Source organism: Tamandua tetradactyla, chromosome 8, assembly GCF_023851605.1.
Source record: "Tamandua tetradactyla isolate mTamTet1 chromosome 8, mTamTet1.pri, whole genome shotgun sequence".
NCBI classification, from domain to species: Eukaryota; Metazoa; Chordata; class Mammalia; order Pilosa; family Myrmecophagidae; genus Tamandua; species Tamandua tetradactyla.
In genome coordinates this window covers 59,703,369-59,722,631 of record NC_135334.1, presented here as the reverse complement: position 1 = coordinate 59,722,631, position 19,263 = coordinate 59,703,369, and the positions used below count along the sequence as shown (strand labels likewise).

Sequence of the window (19,263 nt, the reverse complement as noted above, 5' to 3'; positions counted from 1 at the left end):
GCAGTATAAATTAGCACATTTTTAGAAGAATGAATTTTTTAAATGAATGGAATATAGCATGATTTATGGTACCACAGTTGAGTTTATCAGAAGTTAATCCCATACCACAGTAAAATAAAACTAAAATACTTGGAGACAATCGGATAATAGAGATTTGAGTACAAAAGGGTTTGGCAGCTTTTCGGTAGCTTTTTAACAATGCGGTTTAATTTTTTAAATCACCATTCCTAGAGAAAATGTCTTTCCAGAATAAATAAATAAATAAGTAGGTTGCCATAGTAACTCAGTGCTAGAACCTCCACACAGATCAAATTTAGCAGAGTTACACTCAATTAATTGTATAAACTATTCACTTGACAAAAAGAAAGATGTAAAATAAGACTTATTTTGCCACTAGTATATACCAGGTGCTTTACACAATTTCTTCATTAATCTTCAAAAGAATTCAACAACAAAAAAATATTATCTTCAGTTTTACAGATGAAGAAATTGACAACCAGAGTGGTCATTTATTTGCTTCTACCACAGAGTAATTGTAGGTATAGGATTCTTTATGCAGGTTCCTGAGAGTCTGTGATTTTAATGGACTCTGAATAACACTACTTATTTCCTCACTGTACCACACTGTATTTCTGGAGGCAAAAGAAAGACATGGTTGCTATTTAGAAGAGCAAGCTTGATGGAAATGAACATTAGAAACTAACAATGTAGCTTCTTTAAGTGGTGGACAGCCCGTATTCTGGGTAACAGGAAGGCTGTACCTGGGAGAGGCAGTGGACACTTCTTATTTGTCTTATTTGACAATTATTTAATATCTACAAAATTTCTCTTAAATCAGATATTTAAAAAAAACATTTTCTAAAAGAGACAGACACATATCATCAATTCTAATTTATATATCCTCTTATTTATTATATAAATATGTATGTAATGCCTACCATGCATTAAGAAGTATATAGGTCTTAGGGACTATAGAAAAATAGTCCAGAAGCATTTCTTCTACCATATGGCATTCAACAATCTTTAAGTTTTCCAAGGACAAACACATCTACTGAAAACCTCTAGTCTCCCTTTTTTGCAGAGCAAACCATTCACCAATTAGCTTAAATCATTGTTCAGAAATAGAATCATTTGTACTCTAGGGAAATTCTAATGTGAACTATTTTGAATTTGGTCACCTGTGGACTTTTAGCAGACTGGGATTCAAGCATGCTAAATGAATACTAATAGAACATTGATCCTTATGGTAGTTACATGATCTCTCTCATTTTAAGATAGCAAAAACAATCAGTGAGAGACAACAGCACTAATAAATGAATTCAGAAAAGTCATGTGGTATAAGATCAACACCCAAAAATTAGTAGTGTTTCTATACATGAACAATGAACAATCATAAGAAGAAATCAAGAAAAAAATTCCATTCACAATAGCAACTAAAAGAATCAAAATACCTAATAAGAAATCTAACCAAGGACATGAAAGACTTGTATACAGAAAACTACAAAACATTTCTAAAAGAAATAGAAAAGACCTAAATAAATGGAAGGACACGTTGTGTTCATGGATGGGAAGACTAAATATCATTAAAATGTCAATACTACCTGGAGCAATGTATAGCTCCAATGCAATCCCAATGAAAATTCTAACAATTTCATTGTATAAATAGAAAAGCCATTATCAAATTTATATGGAAGGGCAATGGGCCCCAAATAGCTAAACCATATTGAAAAAGAAGAATGAAGTTGGGGCACTCACACTTACAATCTTCAAAATTATTACAAAAGCCACAAGTATCAAAACAGCAAGATATTGGCACAAGGACAGACATCTAGACCAGTGGAATAGAACTGATAGCTCAGAAATTAACCTCATATTTATGGCCAACTGATTTTTGACAAGGGCACAAAGATAACTCAATTGGGAACGAATTGTCTCCTTAACAAATGATGCTGGAAAACTGGATTTCCATTTAAAAAAAAAAAAAAAAAAAAAAAGGACTGCTACCTCATACCATATATAAAAATCAATTCAAAATTTATCTAAGACCTTAATATAAAAGCTAGATCTATCAAACTCCTAGAAGAAAACGTTTGGAAGGATCTTCAGAACCTTGTATTAGGCAATGGTTTCTCAGAGTGTTGAGCCAAAGCACAAGCAACAAAAGAAAAAGTAGGTAAATGAGACCTCATCAAAATTAAAAACTTTTGATTCTCAGAAGACTTTTTCATGAAAGCAAAATGACAACTGCACAATGGGAGAAAATATATGGAAACCACATATTTGATAAAGGATTAATATCCAGAATATATAAAGAAATCCTTCAAGTAAACAACAAAAAGATTAACAACCCAATTTAAAAATGAGCAAAAAACTTGAACAGCCATTTTTCTGAAGAAGATACACAAATGGCTAGAAAGCACAGGAAAATATGCTTACCATTCTTACCCATGAGGGAAACGAGGATCAAAACCACAGTGAGATTTCATTTCACCCCCATTTGAATGTCTGCTATTTTTTTTTAAAATGAAAGGAAACAATTGTTGGAGAGGATGCAAAGAACTAAGGATGCTCATTCATTGCAGGTGGCGTTGTAAAATGGTTCAGTCACTCAGAAAGATAGTCTGGTGATTCTTCAGAAAGTTGGTATGGAACTACCATATGACCCTGTAATCCTGCTACTAAGTGCATACCCAAAAGATTTGAGAGCAGACACTCGAATGGATGCTTACACATTAATGTCCATAGCAGCATTGTTCACAATTGCCAAAAGATGGAAGCCACCTTAGTATCCATTAATCAATGAATGGATAAATACAATGTGTTATATACATACAATGGAATAGTATGAAAGTCATAAAAAGGAATGAATTCATGATACATGCGACAACATGGATGTACCTTGAAGACATTACATTGAGTGTAAGAAGTCAAAAACAGAAGGACAAACAGTGTATGATTTCACTGATTTGAAACAACAGAATAAGCAAACTCAGAGAGTCAGAATCTAGAATACAGGTTACCAGGAAATGGGATGGAGATAGGGAACGGAAAGTCAAATATATAGGGTTTCTATTTGGAATGCTATGAATCATACAAAATAATAAAATATTTGGTAATAGATGGTGGTAATCGTAGCACAACATTGTGAAAGTAAGTAACAGCACTGAAACATATACCTGAATATGATTAAAGGGGAAATGTGAGATCATATATATGAAAAGAGAATACAATTTGTTTAAAAAAACAATGAAACTAACTATACAAAGAGTGAGTCCTAAGTTAAACCATGGACTTTAATCAATGGTACAGTTGCTAAAATGTGCTATTATCAATTATAACAAATGATCCATACCTTGAAGGGTGTTAGTAGTGGTGTGGTGTATGGAAATTCATTATTTTGTGTATGGTTGGTCTATAAAATCACAACTCTTTCAATAAAATTGAATTATATATATACATATTTTAAAACTACAAGCTTATAATAGTATCTTTCAGGTAATAAAAGCAGGCACAATTAGCTGTGACACCATTTCTGATTAGTAGCCATAAAGAAATAGTATTATGTAGGGGTTAAAAAAAAAGAATGGGTCAGCACCCCCCCCCCCCACATGCACACACACACACAAATCAGTAAAAGAACAACTGAAATATAGTGTGTCAGATCTGGGGGCCTGAGATTGACCCTAAAAGTCAGAGGAAATGGAGAAATCCTATTGACCTAGTTTGCTACAGACTCAGCATTGGGTATTAGAACAGCCATTGCTTATGTGTTAATAGGATGAGGTGAGTTGGGTTCCAGTCTAATTTCCACAAGGCATTAATAACAGAAATGTCTTCACCAACCACCCACATTATATGGAATAAACTTTGTCCTTAATCTTACTTTTAGTACTAAATCACTACCTTCCTCCTAAACTCTTGTTATTCTTCAATATAAACTCTATTACAGATAGGTGATTTTTAGCTCTGTGAGAAAGGATACGTTTCTATTATTATTTCTTTTTTTTTTTTACATGGGCAGGCACCGGGAATTGAACCCGGGTCCTCGGGCATGGCAGGCAAGCATTCTTACCTGCTGAGCCACCATGGCCCTCTATTATTTTTTTAACTTCTCTGATCTTCTGTTTTCTCATCTGTCAGATAGAATGATATTAGAACTTACTTCGTAGAGTTCATGAATAATTAAATAAGTTAACATATATAAAGCTCTTAGAACTGCATCTCACACAGTAAGCTCTTGTGAAATAGCAGTCAATGCTAGTTCATACTACGACTGGTTGCAGCTAGGCTCACAGCACCCTCAACATGATTTGTACATTTCTGCCTCCGTGTCTGACCCCTGTGTAACATGGCTTCCCTATTCCTTATTGTTGAGCCAAGTCCAAATCACATATTAAAGCCTAGTGGAAATCCCATCCACCTATGTATTCTGGATTGTTCTCTGCAGCCCACAGTGATCCTTCAGGTTGAAATATCATTGACTTTGACAATTATCACATATTGCTTTGTACTGCCATATATTCATGAAAAAATGTTTCTCTCATTGAAAAGACTAAGCTCTGTGGGGGCAGCAGCTAAATTTTCCATTTTTATTAGTTATTTATTTATTTTTTCGCATGGGCAGGCACTGGGAATCAAACCTAGGTCTCCGGCATGGCAGGCAAGAACTCTGCCTGCTGAGCCACCGTGGCCCGCCCTAAATTTTCTATATTGTTTTTAAATCTCTCCAAGCATCTTCCTAGCACAGTTCATATTTAGAAGATACTCAGGAAATAATAGTCAGTTGCTTGATGGAAATGGAGGCCAGGAAGACTTGGGGTTCAATGGATGCTTCAGTTTCTGGTCCCAAGGGCTAATCCTTTAAAATAGCTAGAGGGCAGGCCATGGTGGCTCAGCTGGCAGAGTTTTCACCTGCAATGCTGGAGACTCAGGTTTGATTCCCAGTGCCTGCCATGCAAAAAATAATTATAAACTAAAACAGCTAGAGAGGCTTATTCATCAAGCTGGGGCTTCATCCAGCCAATTATTATACTGGTCCACGTTAACTGCTACTGGCATGGGCATAGAATTTGGCCACAGACTTTGAGTCTCACACTTGAATTTGACATCATTTATTATTCAAGGCTGTCACCTAATCCAACTCATACACATGACTCCTTATCTTGCATCATAATCAAGGCATCCATCCTACACATGCTTTCTTGATATTAGACCATATACCAATCTTCCTTTGCCTTTATTGTTTCCTTCCTCCCTCCCTTCCTCCTGCTTTTCTGCTTTCTTTCCTTCCTCCTTTCATTCCTTCCTTCCACAAATATTAATTGAGTGCCTACTACATTTCAGATAGTTTGTCCGTTACACAAGCTACAACAATGAGCACAGCAGCCATGACACTGCTTCCACAAGCTTACAACATATCCAGGACTAAACATTTGTAGAACTATGACACTTTGAACAACCTCAAGGAGTGACAAAAAATAAAATCGTATTTGGAGAAATTCACATTTCCTGCCTATTTTTAGCACACTAAACTGGAAACAGAATGCACTCTCACCTTCGAAAACTTTGATCACATCCTAAAGATTAGAGGAATTTGTCCATTCTACTTCAGTGAAAAATTTCAGTCCAACTGTTGATAACAGATGCAGCTCCTTACTACATTTTTTGACCAACAGGCTAGTTTAGTGTGAATAATGGTTTAATGTGAACAACAGTGTATAAAAACAAAACGCCTTTTTCCTTACTTTACACAGCAGGCAACTTTAAAAAACTATCACTGAACTGTTTATGAGGAGGGGGACATATATTCCCCCCCTCTCTCTGTGCATCCTGGCCTTTACAATGTAGCCATACTTCTAGAGGCAAGCCATTCCCCTGTTTGGGTTATAAAAACAACAACAACAAAAATCTTCTCACATAATTAAAACACGCAGCTCTTCCCAGGCAGTCACTCCTTGCTAGCTAAGAAAGGCACAAGTCCATACTGGAGAGAAATTATGCATGAGTTAGGGCCGGGAGTTACACTTGGGTAAAATCCTCAATTACTGTAGCTTTATTAATGCATTCTCGGTGTCTTACTGCTGAGTGACTGTTCTGAATAAATTGTGCTCTCATGCATGCACTCAGAGCAATGACAGAACACTGAATGAATAAGCAGTCAGCACTCAGGAGAAATTCTGCAGGTCACAGTTATTGAGAACTTCATATATTTGTCACAATGGGAGGAAAGTGAATATACAAATTTCACAGAAGCGTAGAATGTCAGGGTTAGGACAGACCCTATTGGTGACCTGGTCATCCCCTTCCTAGATCTTCCCCCTTTTAATGTATAACCCCCCCTCCAAAAAAAATCACACAGAATTAAATGAACAATTCCAATAACAAGGCCCTCACTGCCTTCTCCCAACATGTTCATTTTTGTTAACATTATAAAATTCTATATTTACGCTTAGCCAAAATTTGTCTCCCTCATTCTCCTCTCTGAGGCCACACAAAGTCATTCTAATCCTTTTTCCAAATAATACTCCTATCAATATTTAAAGGGCTGTCACGAATATTTCATCCTGTGAAACATGTACAATAATGTCAAGGAGAATAAGGGCTGCAAAAAGGTCAAGGCCATTCCACGTTGAGAAAGCTATTAAGAAGCCTTGACAGTTTGGTTTCATTAGCATGGAAGAAACAGAGATATGAGAAGACCAAATCAGGTAACCCTTCAATCATCAGCTTTGCTGGCTTCCTTCCTATGCATGTACCCCAAATTCCCTTCTCTTTTAGCAGATGGCACTGTTATGCATCAGGTTGTTCAAGCCTTCTGCCTCTTGACTTCTATGTAGTCATCAATCATGGCCTAAATATACCTTGAATATATATTCACTTATTTTCATCTTTACTGCTACTATTCTAGTCCAAGTTATTATGCTCCTTCATCTAACATTATTCTAATTTCCTCATAACTAGTCACCCTACTTCCAGGCTTGCCTGCCTCTACTCTAAATTGCAGATCAGATTCCATCACAGCCAAGCATCAAATCCTCCCAAGACTTTCTGCTGCTGTTAGTGTGAAGATCAAGATCCCTAATGCAGCCTTCAAGACTCAGCCTGCTCTAACCTGTTTCATCTCAGCCTTATCCACCTTGGCCTTCTTGCAGTTCTTCCTAGATAGGGACAGTCTGGGAAAAATAAATCTGAGGAGACTCAAAAGGAACAACCAGAGAGGAATTAAGCGAGGGAAAGCGTATGCTGTCACAAGCCAAGAAAAGAAAGAATTTCTAGTGAGGAGAAGTATCAACAAATCGAAATACTATAAGAAGGTCAGTTAACATTAAGTATCTATGAAGTCACTGGTAACTAACAGAAAAACATTTCTAGGCCAAAATATTAGAGGTAGAGACAAGATGTAATGAGGTGAGGGAGCAGAGTCAGGAAGGTAGGGAGTGGCTAGAGGGAGAAGCAAAGTCAAAATGGAAAATCTGTTTCTTTCTAAATATGGCAATGCTATTAGAAAAGGAGAGGTTAAAGAAACATGAAAGAATAGGAGTTAACAGATATTAAAAAGTTTGCTAAAGCCTAGTAAACTAAACCACAAAGTGTTAATAATAGGGCAGTATATGAAAAACTTGTAATTGATATATGATTGTTTTGAAAACTGACTAGATTCTAATAAAGAAAAGTCTTGTTACCAGAGGGAAATCCTGCAAAAAAAAAAAAAAAAAAAAAAAAGTTTGCTAAGCAGGTAAGAAAATGAAAATAAGGCAACATTAGCTTATGCAAAATAACTTGCACAGTGTCTGATATTTAGTGTATCCTCAATGAGCAAAATTGTATATAAAGAAGAGAAGCACTGATTCTTTTTTTAAATATATAAGACAGAAAACTGGTATGTTTTAAAGGTAGAAGTTAAGTCTGCCAAGAAGGGAAGGTATTCTTTTGCACTTTAAAGTATTATATACAATGATTTATGGTAGTTACCTGTGAAATGTAAACAAGTTTTTAATAAGTGCACCTTTAACACTAAATCAGGGTTTGTATTTAATAAAGTCTTCAGACTTCACACAGTATCCATTATAAAAATCACACCTACTTTGTTGTGCCCCATCTACCACAGAATGATCCTTGTTAGCATCTCAATATGAATAAAACACACTCCAAGTTGGACACTCCTATTTCACATTTTAGATCATCTTTCAAGCAAGGGATGACACTGAGTGCTAAGGAGCAGGCTGGCGGTTCTTTAGATACTGGGTGTCATCTGCGGTGTCCGAGGGGACCAAGCTCTGTTCCTCTGAATCCCAGGGATCAGACCTGCTCACATCTTAACATTTCTCCAGGACCAGTTTACCCCAGAAGGGCAGCCCATTCACCTGTTCCCCAGCTGCTACACTAGTTCCAAGACTGCAGCTCTCCACTGGACTGCTGAGAAGGCTGTCAGCATTTTGAAACTGGGCCTGCATCCTGCTGCTTATTTTACTCCTTGCTCTGTGGTGGACTATTCCCTGGCTGTAGCAGGCACTACCCATAGTAAATGGGGCCTTGAACATGTTATTACTGACTATGTCCCTGGGAAGGCATTACAGAAAACTGCCAAGGCAGGCCTTGTGACACTCTTGATTTTACCTTTTGCTGGGCTTTGTTATTTCCACTATCATGATATGGATATCTGCAAAGCTGTTGCCATGGTGTGGAAGCTCCGACCCTATATATGAGCTTGCTTTTTCATTTACAGTCTGTCAATGAGAACTTAGCTTTATTACTCGTAATATCTTGTGATCACATTTCTATATTTTCCTTGGGAATGATGGACAAACAGAAAGACTGTCAATTCATAAATAAAGACTTCAGAAAATTAGCTTCTGTTTAATTTTTGAAAACTTCTCCTCTGTGCAGGTGATAATAGCTATGATGGTTACATGTTCTAGGGAAACTTTAAAATTAAGAAATGCTGATATTACACATTACTAATTTCTAAATGCTAGGAAGAAGAGCTTGGAGGAGATTCTTGTCCCATTTATGGAGTTATCAGAATTATTAATTCTGAACTGAGACTTTTCCTTCAAATGTATTTATTTCACTTGTCCTTAAATAAAATGTCCAGAAATGCAAAGTAACGAAATAATTATCTTCCCACTGTGGGAATCTCTAACGTAAGAACGCATTCATTAAAAATATTTTTTCCTTTAAATAAAATGCTGTGTAATTAAAAAGAAAGCAGAACTAAAACCTATGGCCCCACCATTTTAGCCTGTAACTCAATGATATCTCACTATTTCAGGTCTAAAGTTTGCATTACCCATTACAAATAGGCTCTTTTCGTGAGGTTACTTCAGTTATGGTGTGACAAAACTGAATCAGGGTGGGGCTTAATCCTACATTGGAAGCCTTATACAGAAGGCCACAGAGAGAGAAGCTAGGGGCAACAGTAAGAAGCTGGAAGTCAGTGAAACCCAAGCCTCGAAGAGAAAGGAGAAGACACTGCCATGTCTACTTCCATGTGACTGGATACCCAAAGAACCCCAAAGATTGTTAGTCAGTCAGAAGATACCGACTCTAGAAGGAAACAAGCCTTCTGGCCTCTGAAACCATGAGCAATTAAAATCTTGTTCTTAATCAACCTACTTTATTGTATTTCTTTTAGCATCCAGGAAACTATGTATATCCTTAAGGCCCAAATTTAGAAATAACCGTGAGGCTGTGATTGCCCAGAAAAAAATAAAATGTATGGCTACTATTTGAAAATTAAAAAACAAAACAAAACTGCATCACCACCAACTGCTGATGGGAGGATGTCTGGCCCGAAAGAGATTGGAAACTTGGAGAGAACGATTCTAATTTCCTCTAGTACTGCTGTGAAATTTTGATTTTGTGAATGATTTGATTAAGGTAATAAGACACTGTGAACATTATTAGAATTCTCATCTTACTGAAAGAGATGGATTAAGAAACTTCCCAATTATCTTTACTCTACTAAACTGTATCTCCATGAAATGACTGTTTTGTTTTTTTTCTGTTTTGAATTCAAAACTTCTGGCACATGGGCAAGATATTTTGTGAATGAATGAGACAAAATCCTTAAATTAACAGAACTAAGTGGTTCATTGTCCTTTTAATAATAGTGCATATTACATGTTTTAAAACTAACATTGTGTGATACTGTAGAAAGATGAAGGGAAGCAGATATCCAAGGCTGAACCACATCTCAGGCACTTACTATTTACTTACAAAACCTTGGGAAAGATACTTCATCCTTTTTATAGTCACATCTGTAAAATAAGTAAATAACACAAACTTCATAGAATTACTGAATGGATTAAAGAAAGTATCAAATATAAAGCACTTGGCATAGTTCTTAAAAATATAGTAAGTGCTAAATACTTATACCTTTCTACTTCCTCCCCTTAAAAAAAAGCATAAAATGTAATTCCTGCTTTCAAAGAAAAACAGTCCAGTAAGAGGATATAAATCCATAAAAAGTACAATTGATACAGAATAACTTCAAAATATAATTAATATATTTAAGTATAAGGAATTCTAGAATATCAAAGCAAACCAATGCTTTATGACAGCTAATTTATGGCGGGAAAGTTGGAAACCCAATAAAATATGAAGAAGTAACATATAATAATATAATGCAACTACTTTCCTTCTTTTAATTCTCTCTTTCCATATCACAAAGTTCTTCTAAAAATGTGACATGTACCAAATACCTCGGATATCAGCACCATATAACAGAATGTGTATTGCTGATGATAATAGTCAAGAACTAGAATCAATGAGAAGTAGAGGCAATTTTTTAAAATTTAATTCAACAATATACTTTTTTTTTATTTTTTTGGCATGGACTGGTTCCAGGAATTGAACCCAATTCTCTGGCATGTCAGGCAAGAATTCTGCCACTGAGCCACCGCACTGTTGCACCGCCCTTAATTTAATTTAACTTAAAAAAAAAAATCAAGTAGCTCACTTCTGTCTTGAGAAAACTACAAATTCCTATCCATAATTCAAGACTTAGGTGAAACGTCACCTTCTCAGAAAGAACCTCTGGTGTGCTTCCCAGCACTATGTCCCTCATACCAGTGTTAAAACAGCCACACATCATAATCTCAGGGGACTGGCAGCTCTTCAGTGGCAGAGACTGGGTATATTAATCTTGGCAGCCCTAGAGTCTGACACAATGTTTCATACACAACCAGAAATCAATAAACATTTGTTGAAGTGAGAAAATGATTGGATTTCAGCCTCCTTTGAAATCCTGTTATATTTATTGTCTTGGCTTGTAATTTAATACTAAACAGTATGCCTCTGTGCTCTGTTAATTGTTTCACATATATTAATAATATTCCTGCAATAATATAGTAAATGCCCTCAGGTGAGGCCGACAATCTATATTTCTTTGTCTCTGTCATCAACTCAGCCTAAGCCCCATGGGGCCTGGCACAATAGCAGAAAAACTCATTAAATATGTGCTGATTGACTTACCCTTAGTAAAGTACTTTCCTGACAACGGAAGCAAGGCCTTAGTTTGTAGGTAGAATATATATTGTATATGGATTAGGATTTTAAATTGTTTAAAATAAAAAGCTATTTTACTGGTGCTTTCATTTACTCCATTAATCCATTCCCACCCCACCCTCACCCAGTAAGCCATCTCATGTGTGTACTTCCAGGATGACGGATAAAGAGTCATCAGATGAAACACCTAATGGTGGCTGTGAAATAATCATAAAGGGAACCTGTGTTAGTAACAACAACACACCAAACTGTCCTTTCTTTTCATTTGCCATTCTACTGGCAGCTTGGCACAGTAGCTATTATCCTAGGATATTTTGTTTTAGCACCTAATCCAAAATAGTTAACTTGAGATACAAAAGCCAAGAAAGAAAAATGAAAACATTGAAGAAAACAGCATTCTTAAAGCCAAATGGGAATTGGGTTAGCCATGAAGAAAACCATAGGGTGATATAAATAATAAAAGTGGAAAAACCATAAGGTGTGAGTCAGAAGGAGCATTCAATTATTTATTCATCCACTATTTACTGAATAGTTGTGTTCCATGCACTACACTTGAGCTAGGGACAAAAAAGTGAAACAGATACCATCTTTGCCTTTAAGAAGCTCGTGGTTAATAAGAGGGAGACAAAGTGAACAAGTATGAGAAATACCATGAAAAGGTACTGGGCCACAACACAGGCTACTATAAACATGCAAAGATAGGTACCTTTCTCAGGTTGGAGAGTCAGAAACTCTTTCCAGATTTTTGCTGGTAATCTAAGCTGTGCATTAAAAGTTAGCAGAAAACTTGCTTTGTGAAAATGTGAAGTGAGGAAAGAAAAAGAGATTGGCATGTGCAGCAAAACCCTGGAAATGAGATACAGTGTAGATATTTGTCCAGGGACCAGAGAGAAGTTTGTTATGGCTAAATTAATATTCCAGCTCTGCAACCAGCTATGCAAGCTCTGACATATCACTGAAACTTTCTGAGTCTCAGCTTCCTTCCATTTGAATATTCCACATTCATATTGCTAGCATAGTAAATGGCATCTAGTTGAGTTTTAATACATGCTAGCTCCTTCCTGTTTCCCTCCTGTATTAGTCAGGTTCTCCTGAGAAACAGAACCAACATATATGCATGCATATATAGATATTATACACAAAGATATTTATTATAAGGAATTAGCTTATGCCACCATGGGGGCTGGCAAGTCCAAACTTTGTAGGGCAGGCTGCAAACTGGAAGCTCCAAAATAGGTGATGCTGAACTCTTTAGTGAAAATTCCCCAGAGGAAGGTGACTGGCTGAAAATTCTAGCAAGAGCCAATGTGAAGTTGAGGTAAAAATTCCTTGTATGACCTCTCAAATCTTCAGTTCTGGCATTTAAGACCTTCATCCCTGTTCTAGTTTGCTAGCTGCCGGAATGCAACACACCAGAGACAGATTGGCTTTTAATAAAAGGGGATTTATTTTGTTGGTTCTTCAGAGGAAAGGCAGCTAACTTTCCACTGAGGTTCTTTCTTATGTGAAAGGCACAGGATGGTCTCTGCTGGTCTTCTCTCCAGGCCCCTGGGTTCCAACAACTTTCCCCGGGGTGATTTCTTTCTCCATCTCCAAGGGCCTGGGCTGAGCTGCAAGTGCTGAGATGAGGAATGCCGAGCTGCTTAAGCTGTGCTACATTGCGTTCTCTTATTTAAGCACAAGCCAATTAAGTCAGACATCACTCATTGCAGTAGACATGCCTCCTAGCTGACTGCAGATGTAATTGGCAACAGATGAGGTTCACGTACCATTGGCTTGTGTCCGCAGCAACAGAACTAGGTATGCTCACCTGGCCAAGTTGACAACTGAATCTAACTAACACAATCCCACTGGATGAGAAGACTTCCCACATTGCTGAGAGCAATCTCTATGCTGATTGTAGATGCAGTCAATTGATTATAGATGCAGATCCCATTCATGAAAAACCCTCACAATAACAAGCAGGTGAGTACTTGACCAACTAGACACTATAACCTAGCCAAGTTGACATATGAAATTAACCTTCATACCTCCCTTCCTTCCATGACAAGAGAGACAATTCCACCCGACCCTAACAACAACAAAGAAACCTGCTTCCTATTCAAGCATTCCCTGAGGAGCTCACCGGCCAATTCATATAGGTTTGGGATTCACCTGACCTTTGAAATTGCTGCACCTTTTTAATGTAGATCCTTTATCACAGTTTAAAGCTGACCTTTAGTTTTTCAAGCCTGATATTTATGTGGATGCAAAACTTCAGAATTCCATTTTTAAAAGCCTTCAGTTTAATGGATTGTCCAATTTTATTCTTCTAATAGCTTCTGACTGGTGCCAGGTCTTGCCATTCAAGCATTTTCTAAGACTGCACTCTCCATCTGAAATTTCCTATTTGAGGAAGTCTTACAAGTTTCCTTAATAAAACTCTATATCTCTTTCTCTTTCTTAATACTGTCTACCCTTTTAAAGTAGGAGTCTCAAAGTAGAATTTTCTTTATGCTCTAGCATACATTAATTTGTCCTAGAAAATAGAAGCCATCTAAATTGGCATCACTAGGCAATTATGGTTTTTATTATTTCTATCATTCTTTAATCATTGCCTTCTTTTATTCACTCATTTATTTATTCAATAAGCTAATATGTATATTGAATACCTGCAAATAGCAAAGTTTTGCGCTAGCACCATGGGTTTCCATGAAAGAAATAAACATGTAAGAACAAGAAATAGAGTATATAAGGAGAGAGATATAACAGGATCACAAATAAAGTTAACAAAAGGAAGAACCTGATGAATGTGGTAAGAGAAATACAGTGAAGGTATTATGAAATTTCAAATAAAAGAGCATGGAACTTGGAGTAGACTGATAATCTAAGTTTAATGCTGGCTGTTCAACTGTGGACTGGTTGCTTAACCTTTCTGAGTTTCCCTGTATTAAGAATGGAGAAAATACTATCTCCTTAGCTTGGATTGTTTAAAAAAATATTTTTTTATAAGGAAACTTACAGTGAAATTTTTTTGTGAACCATGAAGTTTCAGGTAAATTTAATGGCATAGACCACTATCTGGGAAGCAGTGTGCCCTTCAAAACAGTGAATAGCAATATATTGAATATGCTAGTGTACTTCTGCGCAGCCCTACTGAAAAATGCTAGAAATAGGGGATAGAGTTCCAAATGTTGTAGCTCCATTCCCCCAAAAGACATACATGGATTGTTATGCACCATATTTTAAAAGGTGAATTTGAAACACTTCAGATGGGGAGTGTGCCCTCCAGTTCATCACAGGCCTCATCTATTTCTCTTCTGAACCAGGAAAGAATTTACTAATGCTCTTAGGAACTTTCAAAGAAGCCTGGAGTCTGTGATGCATATCCACCTGGGGCTAAGTCAATTCTGTCCTATTGCTCTAGGAGCATCCAAAACCTAAACTCACACTTACATATATTAGCCTAGATTTATTTGCATGCCCTTCCTGTAAATATTCTCCCTTGATCGCACATACTTTTACTGTCTACTCTGTTGAACGCTACATGGATTATTTCTTTTCCTATGCTTTAATATCTCTTCACATCCCCTCCCACCTGCCATTGTCATCATGTTTGTACCCACTGTGTTTTCTATAAATATAATTGAAAAGTTCAACAGCTTTAAAGAAGGAACTATGGGTTTTTCGGAACAATGCCTAGTCCACTTAGTCTACAAACATATGTCTAATTTTCTGGGTTACATTGTGACAAGTGAACAAGTAATTACAGAGCAATGTGGCAGGTGTTATAATAAAGATTCAATCGATTGCTTTGCAGAGATGGAAAAGGGAACCATTCATCCTCCCTGGAAAGCTTCAGAGAGGAGGAGACAGCATTTGAGTTGGGCTAAGAACAGTGAGTAGAATTTCACTAAATAAAGGAAGGAAAGTGGTTTTAGGCAAAGGAGATAGCTTAAGGCATGGAGGCGTAAAAATGTATAGACATTGAGGAATGAACTATTTATACATAGAAAAATCTTCTAGGGCAGAATAAAACACTGCCTTAGGACTACACTAAGCAAAATCTGCCTGAAGATCTTCGAAAAGGACATATCAGAGGCCACAGGTACACCCTACCTAGAGCTCTATCTATAACAAATGCATAATGTATTATTCTCTATTATTTCTGTGAAGCAGCTACATATTATTTAATACTTTCCAACCCAAACAGGGATGAAGGCCAAGGTATGGCTACCCCTGACTCTTCCTGAACCCATGACGCACTGTTCATCAACCAAGGTATTCGTCCCTACTAAGTCTGGATGCAGCTTTAATATCTTTCCCACAGAAATTTCTATAAGGCCCACTATCAATTGATCAAAGCTGGCATTTGGCATTTGAATTGAAACCTATTTTCCATCACTCTCCCAGAATATGCATTGAGAGGGAGGGGTGACTTTAGAAGACATATTTATAACCCAGAAGAAATCCTTCCAATGTATCACACATTTAGAACACATGAATGTATTTTTTTCTAATTAGAGAAGATGTAGGTTTATAGAAAATTCAAGCATAAAATACAGAGTCCCCATATACCATGCTGTTATTGATACCTTGTATTAGTGTGGTAGATTTTTCAATTCACGAGAGAACATTTTTATAATTGTATTATTAACTATAGCGCATAATTTGCAATGGGTTCACTATTTGTGTTTTATAGTCTATAGTTTTTTTTAAAATTTTAATTCTAGTAACATATACATAACCTAAAATTTCTCCTTTTAACCACATTCACATGTATAATTCAGCACTGTTAAATACATTCACAATGGTGTTTTATCATCTCCACCATTCAGTACCAAAATTTTATAATCAACCCAAATGAGAAATCCTATACAACTTAAGCATTAACTCTTCATCATGAATTCATTTCTGTTTTATCTATCTTGGACTGTATCTGTGTGTGACTCAGAGTGACCTTACACCACATGCAGGGAAGCTGGACACTAAATATATGGATGAAAATGACATACTTCCATCATCCAAAATAACAAACGCAGCTAAATGTTTAGATAATTGTTAACTTTAAAAAGTGATAAGCAGTTATCAATTTTAAATTAATAAGAAAATGTTATCCCATATTAGCTAACAAACCCATTCTAGCAACACAATTAGCACAAATGGGCTGCATCGTGTAAAGCCTCCAAGTCAATTTGCAAAACTCCTGTGACATATCTGTAAATTAGCCATTGAAGCAGAAAACGCTTAGAAAAAAAAAAGCTACTTTCATGTATTGACTAAATTATTTCTTTATAAGCATAAACCATTTAGAAGAAAAAAGACTGGGAATGATTGCTCTGACTCTCCAGGGTGAAGGAAAGAATCACATTTTAAAATCCACAGCTTCACAAGGTATCCTTGGCCAACCACAGCTTCACAAGGTATCCTAATGAGCAACCTTAGAATCTTCAACATCCTACAGCAGCTGCCTGCCTACTTTCTCAGCAGCAAGAAATATACTAAGCAGTGATCATCAACAGGGAAGAGGATCAAAAGATTGAGGGAATGATTAAGCAAGATATGATTCCTTCTAACAATCAGTTTTCTGTCGAGGTCATGAATGATGGAAGCCTGGCTGATAACTTTCAATCAATTATTTGTGAAACATGTCTATACTGTGCTCCTTCTGTGGGTGTTCTCATTGCTCTAGTCTTCTGGTCAAACTGACAACAGAAGCACCTTCAAAGCCAATGTAATTTGCTGCCAAAACCTGACTTGACCAAGTATATGTCTGTCCCTTCCAAACAATATAAAACGACCCTAGGCCCAAGGGAGGAGACCAGAGACAAGGCCAAAAAGATTCTCAGTCTTTCATGCAAAAAGAACCTTGGAAAAAGTCTTCCCATAAAAGTTATGATTGGTATGAGCAAGGTTGCACTGAGGGAAGACTATTGCTTTTCATTATAGAATCTGAGTCAAAAGATTGTGAGATGTCAAGGAATAGAAATCACTGTCAGTCTGCAGATGTCGATTGGAGTCAGGTCTTGCTACTTACCAGCTACATTAGCCTGGAAGCATTATTCAACTTCACTAAACTACACTGTTGTCATCTGGGTAGTGAAATCCATTTCTTTTACTGACTATTTATAGTGTAGTGATGAAAGAACAAGAGGGAGGACAGATTATAAGAACTGAAGACAAAAGCGATCTCATATTGTCTCATTTAACCTTCCCCGTAATCCTATGAAGTAGTTATTACATCATTTTTCTAAAGTGAAAAAAATTGGGAACCAGAGCAGTTAAGTGACATGTCTTATGTGGCGCAGCTGGTAAGTGGCAGAAGCAAAGTTCAAGTCTTGATTCAAAGGTTATTGCTCTTTCAAAGCATGCTAGACATGATATTCAATTTCCACTAAAATTGACTAATGATTCTTAACACCAAGTGAGGGTAAATGAAAAGTCTGCTCTGTGAACAACAATAAAAACAATTAATGATCTTTTCACTGTACTATATCTATCTCTTTCAGTTATTAAGTTCTTAAAGGCAGGGCCTGTACTTGAGTGCTCCTTGTATCCCTAGCATTTCATGCATTTATTATGTAGTAGGTACTAAGTAAAAATGTGATGAATAAATGAATAGTGTTTTTTAAGTATATAAACCAGGTCAGCTCAACCCAGCTAAATGAACATAGAATACTCCTATTGCAAGGTATTTTATTTCTAGTTAGGTGCTAGAGATTCAAAGACGAATGATACTCACTTCTCGCCCTCAAGGGGGTCACAGTTTAGTGGCAGAGACAAACACATATAGAAATAAAATCTATTTCCCACTGGTTTTAGTTCTAACTTCTAAAGTTCAGAGAATTGGTAGACTCCTTTCTGAACGTATACTGGAAACATCTGAAGGTGTATCTCTGGTAGCCTGTGGGGTTTAGCCAGAGGAATGGAAGTAGGAGCTCCTTTATCCTGTAGCAGTTTGAGCCCTGGTGAGTATGGAGAGCCGTTTTCACTTAGCACCTTGGGATTCCCAAGGAAGTAATGTTTGAGCCGAAGGCTCAAGTTTTGGAAGGTATGAGGAGCTGAATATTTGTCATACTTTCCAAGGTTAGATTTTTGGTTTCTAGTTTGCCTTTGATTCTTAAGGCTAAACATCACAGCGTTATTAAAACAAGGGACTTGAACAAAGCAAAATTTTACATGGACTCATAGTGCAGAGAACTTGAGAACCTGGCCATGTTCAGAATTCTTGTGGTCATGCCTTTAACTCAGATGAACTGGTACAGAATGCAGATGTTTTGTTTTTGGGGCATTTTTTTTAATCGAAAGACTAAATAGAAAAATATAAATTGCATTCATAAAGTCAAGCAGTAGGGTGACCCAAGGGGTGTTGAAGAAAAGAACTTCAATTCTCAAGATAAATGGAATTGAAAGGAATCTCAAAGACAATCTAGTTCAGTTTCTTGTTTTCCAGATGAGGAAACAAATAACTTGAACATGGAGATTCAGTATCAAGTTCAGTTGTGGTCGTCTTCCAACTGTATTAGTAGAAAAATAGGACAAGTGCTATAAAGCCCCAGATAGCGAAATAGACACATGAAACAGAAAACACCTAAAATTGTGGCAAAGATTCTATTCTTGAGAATCAAAGAAAATGATAATTATTTTTGAAAATAAGTAATAATCATGATAAAATAACACTAACTCAAATTTTGTTTAATAATTCAAGGTCTGTTGAGAGATTTGGCATACAGTATCTCATTTGACCCTTACAAATTCTCTTCGGAGAGCTCTAAG

The 19,263-nt window shown here is 36.6% G+C and overlaps 1 protein-coding gene and 1 pseudogene across 10 annotated transcripts in view; one reads left to right on the top strand and one right to left on the bottom strand.

Moving 5' to 3' along the window:
• Positions 1-8,705, top strand: part of LOC143643893 (succinate dehydrogenase [ubiquinone] cytochrome b small subunit, mitochondrial pseudogene) — a 110,086-nt pseudogene extending 101,381 nt beyond the window's left edge.
• DLG2 (discs large MAGUK scaffold protein 2) overlaps positions 1-19,263 on the bottom strand; it is a 2,206,106-nt gene that overhangs the window by 1,337,342 nt on the left and 849,501 nt on the right. The window lies entirely within an intron of this gene.